The sequence below is a fragment of the Thunnus maccoyii genome, chromosome 8, assembly GCF_910596095.1.
Source record: "Thunnus maccoyii chromosome 8, fThuMac1.1, whole genome shotgun sequence".
In the NCBI taxonomy this organism is placed as follows: domain Eukaryota; kingdom Metazoa; phylum Chordata; class Actinopteri; order Scombriformes; family Scombridae; genus Thunnus; species Thunnus maccoyii.
Genome location: NC_056540.1, coordinates 26,712,662 through 26,721,694, shown reverse-complemented (window position 1 = coordinate 26,721,694; position 9,033 = coordinate 26,712,662). Strand labels below are relative to the sequence as shown.

Sequence of the window (9,033 nt, the reverse complement as noted above, 5' to 3'; positions counted from 1 at the left end):
TGAGACATGTTATTTGTTTATTTAACAGTGACCATACAGATGAACATTGGTACATACAGATAAGCAATGCAACAGATGTAATTGAAGCTAATTTGCAGCCCCTGTCCCTGGTTAGGCTTTTAAAACTATCAAACAATCAAACAAATGAATTGATAATAGAATCAGAATCAGGATAAAAACAATAGGACAGCTAAAACAGCCAGTGTATATGTGTATATGCATGTGTATACATATAGGTGTAATATTGTGTATGTATGAGTGTAAGTATGTATACAGTATGTAACTCTAGATTTAACAAGTAAATCCAAACATAACTTAGCCAGAGTTCACACCTTTGTTGTTGCTTAAGCCATTGTTTCACTTGTGTAGTGAAAACTTTAAGTTCTAATTTTGTGTTTTTAATTCTGGTGGTAAGGTGTTCCATCGCAAGCCGCTTATTGAAAATGTTTACCAAAGTTGTTCTGCACCTTGGACGGTTACCACTTGTTGCTAACCTTGTCAGGATTGCTTCGCTGTTATATATATATTTTTTTATTAATTATATGTACAGATTATATCTGAGGCATCAGATTCAGCAAAAAATAATGGTTGACTATTATTCATTTTAAGCACTATAAAAAACATTTCCAGACTAAAGGGATCAATATTGTCATGTTGTCAGTATCCCACATTTTAACATTATTCTCTCCAATTACTATTTTAGAACTTTAGTGTTTTCCTCAAATAATATTCTTTGTGTAGCTTAAAATCCCTTAAAACTGACCAAAGGACACTTAAACTCTACCCAGTAAAGTGATGATGGCTCGAAGGCTCACTACTCTAGCAAGATGATTGCCCAAATGTACTAGAAACTTTGCTGAGAACATAAAAAAAAACTATTGACCAATTATAATATAATATAAACAAAAATAAAAAAATACAGGCTTACAAAATGAAATAAAATATTTAAAATATGATTGCAAGTTTTATAGGGTGTGGTCAGAGAACAACCTTCATTGAGCAGAGACACATAAAGACGCGGAGCTAGATTAGAAGGATGAGCGCACATACTAAAAACCCAGGGTGAGGACTGGCATCTCAAACATCTGCCCCCGGAGATATGTGGGGCAATCAAACAGTTGTGGGCTGAATATGTCACATTCTATATTTAGAGATCTTGTGATGAGAGAAGTGTGGCATGTGGAACATGCACTCAACTCTGAATGAAACCACTGAGGATGATTGCTCATATGGTTGAAGACATTAGCTGCCAACATATCACATGACAGCAACATGCTTTTTCTTTTAATCTTTTAATTTTTAACTAATTGCTGAGGTTACATAATGAAGCACAACCAAAAATAAGGTGTAGATAGACCACATCTGTTGAAATTGAGATCACAGATCTAATGAGAAGCCAGATGTAGATTTCTTATAGTGAGTCAGTTGTTATGATCTGTGGTGTGAGTGGACTCAAATGCAGAACAGGAGACGGTTAGTATAGTATATGAAAAAAAGGGAAGTGGATGAAGCAGGTGAGCAGGTGGGGGAATGGCATGGCGATGGTGGGGGTCCAGAGTTGATCCAACAGGAGTATACTGAGGTGGATCAGAAGGAGTTAGCACAGTGAGTGGTGTGAGCAGCAGGCTGATCGGGGGGCAGGCAGAGGTAATCAGGTCATGATGATGCTGAGAGCAGAGGAGAATTAATGTTAATACACGAGGCATAGAACATGAGGAAATAACTCAGAATTGCACTAGACTAGACTGAATGGCTGAGAGCTTGAGACTACCGATGTAGCTGACTGAACAATCTGGTGAAGAGTGGCTGTCGATGTGTCTGGCTGATGAGATGACGGATGACAGGTGTGCTGATTAGAGCAGGTGCTGTGAATCAGGAGTAATCAGGGAGAAGCCAGAGGAAGGAGGAGCCATGCCTGCCACTCACTCACACACACATACACTCACACACACGTTGTCATAGGTCACTTTTGGGGACTTAACATAGACTTACATTCATTTCCTGGAGACTTACCCTTACCCTAACCTTAACCACAGAACCAAAAATCAATGTTTTACCAATTTTGGACATGACTTTTGTCCCCAATTGGACAAGCCGCCCACAGTTAACTTGCTTCAAGTCAGAAATTGTGTTTTCCCTTGGAAACACAAGGGACACACCAGAGGCACAGCCAGGGTCGTGACATCAGTTACGTCAAATGCTTTTTTTAAAAATTTCCACAAGAAATGTTTTATAATGCTGCAATACTTTCCCTTCTAGTCAATAGCTCTGCTCCTCTTGGCAGTAATTCACAAGCATGTGATATCCACTTTTCGAAAATATCTGCAGCTGGCAGACAAAGCCTTCATTTCACACCAAAATAACAGGTCACAAGAGTCAAATGATCCTCCTTAACTCCTTAAGCCACTTTTCTAAGTAGTCATCAGACTCAACCAGAAATGATTTATGAATACAGTTAGGGTTGTATGTGTATATAGACACCCAATATAAAAAGAGACGATGTAGGTTTTGTTTTCACTCAGTGTAGGTGATTTCTCCTTCTTGAAATGACCTGAGATAGTTTTTGGGTGGAATGAAAACCTGCGATTAAGAATAACATACAATTATACTAAATATTACCATACTAAACACTGTGCATGTGCCCCAGAGTTTCTGTACATGTACTACATGTAGGGTGTGTTGTAATGTGAGTATTTTCCATTTTGAATCCTGTAGACTCAACCGGTGCTTTTCCCAGTGACCATCCACCAGCCATCTCTTATGAAAAGAATCCAAGCAAACAAATTTGGACCAAAAAGACAGAAAAGGGCAAAAAAACAACTCTTACAGTGTAAACCCTGCTAACAAAAGCCACTTTGTTAAACTGACAGTATACTCCTCTATTAAACACGACCCTGTACAGTCACTGTCTGATGGTGTAAATAGCCTGAAGAGAGAGGCACCAAACATTCCTCACCTACCCCATTCCTGTCTCGTCTATCTGGGGTCAAAATTGTCCTGGCAGCAGTACTTTGAACTTGGCCGGGCCTCACTCATGAGCTATAGAAAGATCTTAAGTCATACAGAAACTTTTACTGTATATTCCATATTAGGGACAAAAAATCATGGCACAGATGGAGAAGACATACAGAAGATACTGTAGCTATTAAATCTATCAAAATACTGGAACTGGTTTGATCTGTTTTATCATAAAATATAATAATTTTAGGATTTGACAATTTTGCTTTTGTGAAGCACTTTGAAATGTGGGTTTTGAAAAGTGCAATGTAAATAATGATGATTATAATTATTATTCCTTGTTTGCAGTTAGTTTAAGTCAGTCACAGACTGCTACATCTTACGTGTCTTCGATGATTTTTCAAAACAAACATACTGTATGTTATTGCAACTGTGGTTATTAGCAGTGGTTTTGTTTTCACATACTAAGACAACAGTTAAAGTAATAAAGTTGTCCTGCCATGCTGGTCTTTATGATGGAGATACTATTTTGGCCAGGTGCTGCATAGAGGAGAGGCCATGTGGATGAAATGAGCACTGGAAGACCTTGGTCAGAGCACAGCTCTCTTTAGAACTTAAAAAGGCCATAAATCTAAACTTACCAGTCACTAGCGGTGTCTTGTAAACTGCCCTGCGACAATGACTCAGCTAATTTCAAAGGAAATGTTGCTAACAGAAGAATGTGACGACTTAATAATGGTATGTGGTGGAGATACAGAGCAACTTTTAATGAGGAAAAAGGTCAGATTTTATTTTCCACTGTTTAAGCTGCTTTCAAATAAATGAATTAAGTGTAGACCGAGAGAAAGAAATAAAATATCATTACTATCTTCAGGTCACAGTGACTTTGAGCATTGCAGCTGAGCCGGGATTAAAGCTGTTTCTTTTCAGTAAAATATATTGTAATTTGCTCTGGATCAGAGATATCTGTCATATAAATCCAGTGGGTGGAACTTTGGTCTAAAACTGATAAAACTGGTGCCTTATTATATTCAGATTAATTGTTAACATACATAATTTCCCAATGAAATTAATAATTCTGATAAAAAAAACTGAGCTTGAATGTTATTGCAACCTTATTTACTATATACAGCACTTAAATGTATGATGACAATAAAAAAGCAAACTACATACTGCCACATAAAACATGTCATAATTAACAGCTGGCCAAGAATGATAATTCTTGGTTACACAAACCTGGTGCTGGAAACATTATGCAAAAGAAACATTTCCTTTTGATCTATGCTCTTAAGTCAATATCCTTTTGATTTTGACTCTTTGAAAAACATTTTGTATTTTTCTAGTCAACAGCACACAGAGACTTGTTATGGACAGTACTTCACAGAGCAGAGAACCCTTTTGAAATATGATGGAATAACTTACACTTCCTATCTAAAAGACATGCTTCCACTTCATATGTCTTGAGATCACCTCTTCAGCCTGCATGAAGGAGGAAGAGGAAAGAATGTGGCACCACTGTGGCTGAGGCAATGCGCCAAACAAAATCTTCCATGGTGAATGTTACCCATTCCTGTAGGAATCCAAACAGGAACAGCCTGGCCTGGGCTGAGCAGGCACATAGAGTGCGCCAAAAAGGAAATGAGTGAGACCAGCCTCAGGGTGTGGCGGGTTCAGACTAGTGGTCATGCCCAGTAGCCTCTGGTCTCACTGCCATTACAAGCCAAGAAAATCATGAACAAGCAGATACTTAGTGTATGTATTAAAAGCTTTTCACATCTTTTCATGACATGTTTTCTTATCTGTCTGCTTCCAGTTGCTGTCATTTTGTTCCTTTCAGTCAATGGCAAGGAGCCAACCCTTTACTATGTGGTAATTTTGGGTAAGAGGGTCTGTTCTCAATCAATTTGAGCAGCAATGAGGATTCTGCTGGATAAAACTAATGCCCCAACACAAACATGTAACCTTTGCAATGTCTATGCAATGTCTATTCAAGTTTTTTTTTGTTTGTTTGTTTTTCTTAGATTGATGATGACATCATTGCTGCATTGCTCTTATCATTTTGTGGGTCTTTTATTTCAATTCAGTTTATGTGTACTTTTATTTCATTTATTCATAATTTTCTTTTTATTCTTAATTTGGTGGAGGTCCATTTTTTAAGCCTATATGGCGTCTTTATCTCTCTAGTCATAACTGTCTTATCTCTGTTTTCTGTTTTTATGTATTTTTATGCAGAGTAAAAATGCTCTGTACATCTTAGCACTGTCATTGTTGATAGATGTTTTAATGTATCATTTGGTTTTTGTAAGTTACCATGTTGTGCGTACAACAAGCTGGTCCAAACAAATTGACCCAAGTTGGATTAATAAAGTTGTTTGTGCTGCATTGTATTGTAAAATTTAAATACGATACTATACTATACTATACTATATAATGCTATACGAAAAGCTGTAAACCTACAAGAACTCTTAAAAGTTTCAATGCACAAAGATGAGGTTGGGCCTGCCTCAGCTGCAGGTTTGACATGAGGGTATCAGCAGAGCCAAAGAAGAGTCAGGTTATAAACCTGTCTATACACCTGTATTGATATGATAATCAGATGATTCCCATCAGGTAGAACAAAGAATAGAAGCATAGGGAAACTGCCAGTCAAGCTTTGTCAAAAAGAGGAAAAAAATAAACCTTCAAGCAGTTTAACCTCTGTCTTTCTTTACATGTTATGTACAATGTTTTATTCAAAATAGTAGAAATATAGTGGAAATATGAATTTAGAAATAAGACTTTGCAGTAGGGGAACAGTAGTGTACAGTGCTTTATTAAAAAGAACAGCCTTCTACAGTATGGGCACAAATATGCCTCATAAACACAGGAAAACAGTGCCACCTACTGTAGAGAAATCCAAATGGAAAATCTAAGTTAAAAGATATCACAGTGTTTTCCATACAGCACTGTTTGTTTGTCTAAACCTTAATCTTCAACACAGTTTTATTATCATTATTTCATGCAGATGAAGTGGCAGACTCAAAATATCATCTTCCACACTGATAGTGATTGTGGAGCTTAAATTATCCTCCTGCCAAATTAGATATGTATATCAACACGTGCCTCTAATGTTGCTGCATACCTCTGAGCCCATAAGTCATAAGGAAAATGAGCTTGTCTCTGGCATGTGGTAGAGTAAATTGATCTTCTCCGATCAGTCATCACAGGAATGTCCCCGTGGAAGCTGAACAAACTCAGAGGAGCTGCCTCAGTAAAAGCACGGATTCACTGAGGTGAGTTTGGTGGCAGAACTAGAGCTCTGAGGATGATGTAGTGTTATTTTAAGAGAGCTACCATGCTTCCCTCTAGTGGCTGAATGAGTGAAGTGCAAAGCACATAAATGTTCAGAGGTAATGACAAAACTGTATATCACTGACAACACCTGAGAAATATTTATTCAGGCTTTCTTTTCTTTTTCTTCTTTTATTTATCATGAGGAATTTATTCATAGAGAGGCATTGGTTTACAATAATGATTAATCTATATTATCTACTTACAAGCTTAATTAGAGCAAATTCGGCAATGTTTGTGGTGGGGTGAAAAAGACCAACAAGTATAAAAAAAAGTCACACATTCTTTTGATAAACTGATTATACCTTAAATACAAATATATCAGATCATGTTGGCAGTGAACATTTTCATTTTTAAAGCAACATTTTAACCTTCTCTAGAAAGTTTGATATATCATGACTACTAAAATAAAATCAGGTAGTGTGGTTCTAACATAGCATAAAGTAGCTACACAGAGGGGGAAAATTTTATTGTGAAGTGCTAACTACTAATGTTCCCATTGCTTTGGCTTCTCTGCTCATCATTGTCCTTCTGTTTACAAATATAAAATAAATCATGAACAGTTTCATCACATATACATTTTCGTGATCTCACTCTACTGTACAGAAAGAATCAAAAGCTAGATTAAGAACAAAAAATAAGAAATGCTGGTAAATAAAGTATAGATTATTTGGTTTCGTAGATGAAGCTGTTGTTTTTGGAATCTTTTGGAATACAAAGTCACACAGGCTGTGAGTGAGATGGCCTCGTATCGGAGAACTCGGACCTCACTATCAGAGAGAAGGCACACGATCGAGATGAAGGTTGGGCCTCTCCAGGCTGCCGTTGTCTTCATTGTGGTTCATCTCTGGGCTGTGGCTGTGCTCATCTGTGCTCTCTGGAGATTCATTGAGATAATTTTCACATATCTCCTCATCCTCCTGCTCCTCTTTGATGAAAGCTTGTGGAGGGGAGTGCGTCGCACTGCTGTCACTTTGGTATTCGGATCCATCGGCAAGGGCTCCATTCATCTGCTCCTGGAGAACATGAGGCAGGGAGTGTAATGGGGTGCTGCCCATAGTGGCTGCGTTGTAGAAGGAGTTGTTGCAGTCCACGCCACCACTCTGGGGAGCAGACTCAGCAAAAAGCTCTGACGGTTCTGAGAGTTCTTCAGCAGAGATCCATTACCAGCAGTCTTTTGGGGCCTTCTTCTGTGGAATTCAATCTCATGTACCGTCCACACAGCGCCCTTCACATTTTCCAAATGTACAAAGAATTTATGGATGCTGAGATTATGTCTGACAGCATTCTTCCAAGTTGCTGCATAGTGCCTGAAATATGCAAAGTTTCTTGTGAACCAGTTGTAGATTTCATTTAATGTCAGCTGATTGTGAGGTGACTCAAATATTGCCTGTCTTATGAGAGAAGCATATGCAAATGGGGGACTAACTTCTGTGCTCATGCAGAACTCCTTATTATCAATTATATCTTGGCTCACAGACTGGCTATACTGCCTCCGTACAGGGGATCCAGTGAACATGCTGTTGGGAGTGAGGACTGAAGGGGATTCAGACAGCAGCATCAGGGGTGTGGATGGTGCTTTGGCGCTCTGAGACAGGCTCATAGGAGGAGGGCCTTTGGGCAATGTTGCCAAAGGCCCAGGTTTTGTCTTCCACACCCGCCCTCTCTTTGGTCTCAGTCAATGAGCTTACAGGTCCAATTCCGATGTCCACTCTCACAGACTCATTGACTTTGTCGTGCATTTCCAATAAGTCCGCAAGGGTTTAGGGCTGTCCCACTATCAAATCATCAAGTGCACAGAGAAGGGTCTAGCTGTAGTCTTGCAGACTCAGCATTAAATACGGGGTTACCAGGAGAAGTCCAGAAGCGCTGAACATTACATTAACGAGGATTTAAGATACATAAAAACACATGAAATCTGTTAGAATTACACACCTAGTTTATTCATCAACCATTTCTTTTAATTTTTGCTTAATCATGCTGTTTTGACAAAAACGAGTGAATTGATTATTTGATAATTAGCCTACCTCTCATCCACTCTGTAAGGCAAGATCCTGGAAGACGTTCAAATCAGGCAGTCGGTCCCTTACTTGACTGCCGTGCACATGGTTATTTTATGGGTTGGATAGTTTTACACTTTGTTTAATGTATTATGTGCTTTATGAGTGAGTGGTTTTATTAATTAATTTTATTAATATTTTTATCTTTTTCTGTTTTTCTTTAAGTGAGCTCACTACAACAAATTCCAATCAGTCATATTGATATCATATATATATATATATATATATATATATATATAGCCATCAAGGTAACGCGATATGTCACAAAGTGCTGTCCCATTCCTATATCAACCATTTCGATCTCTTGCAGCTTCTCGCACTCAATCACTTACCAGGTGACGTCAGTTAAGTCCGGGTTCAGGGCTTAGGGTTTAGTGGGGACATTAGGACTGGGCCTAAAAAACCCTTCTGTGGCAGAAGTGTAGCCAGATGGAACTGATGTTGTGGGGTAGTTGTTCTGGTCGGACCAGTAATTCAGTGCACAGGCAGTGATTAGGTAATAAGGGGCACCTGTTGGCAATCCGCATGGGTTATTCCGGGCTTTGTCCCCTCCACAAAGGACTGATACTGATACTGATACTGCATGTAGCGTGGGGATCATGCTGCTGAGACGAGTTAACTGAGTTTAGCTGTATGCAGGTCCATGCCGTTGTATGATTTGGGTGATAGGAGCAGCATCTTGAAC

The 9,033-nt window shown here is 38.6% G+C and overlaps 1 long non-coding RNA gene across 1 annotated transcript; it reads right to left on the bottom strand.

The window, feature by feature from the left end:
* LOC121901328 lies at nucleotides 1-8,813 on the bottom strand. The gene is made up of 3 exons (XR_006097250.1): nucleotides 8,681-8,813; nucleotides 1,772-1,925; nucleotides 1-1,667 (listed from the first exon to the last, which is right to left on the bottom strand). It is a non-coding gene; the product is annotated as an uncharacterized LOC121901328 (long non-coding RNA).
* Between the last annotated feature and the right edge of the window lie 220 nt (nucleotides 8,814-9,033).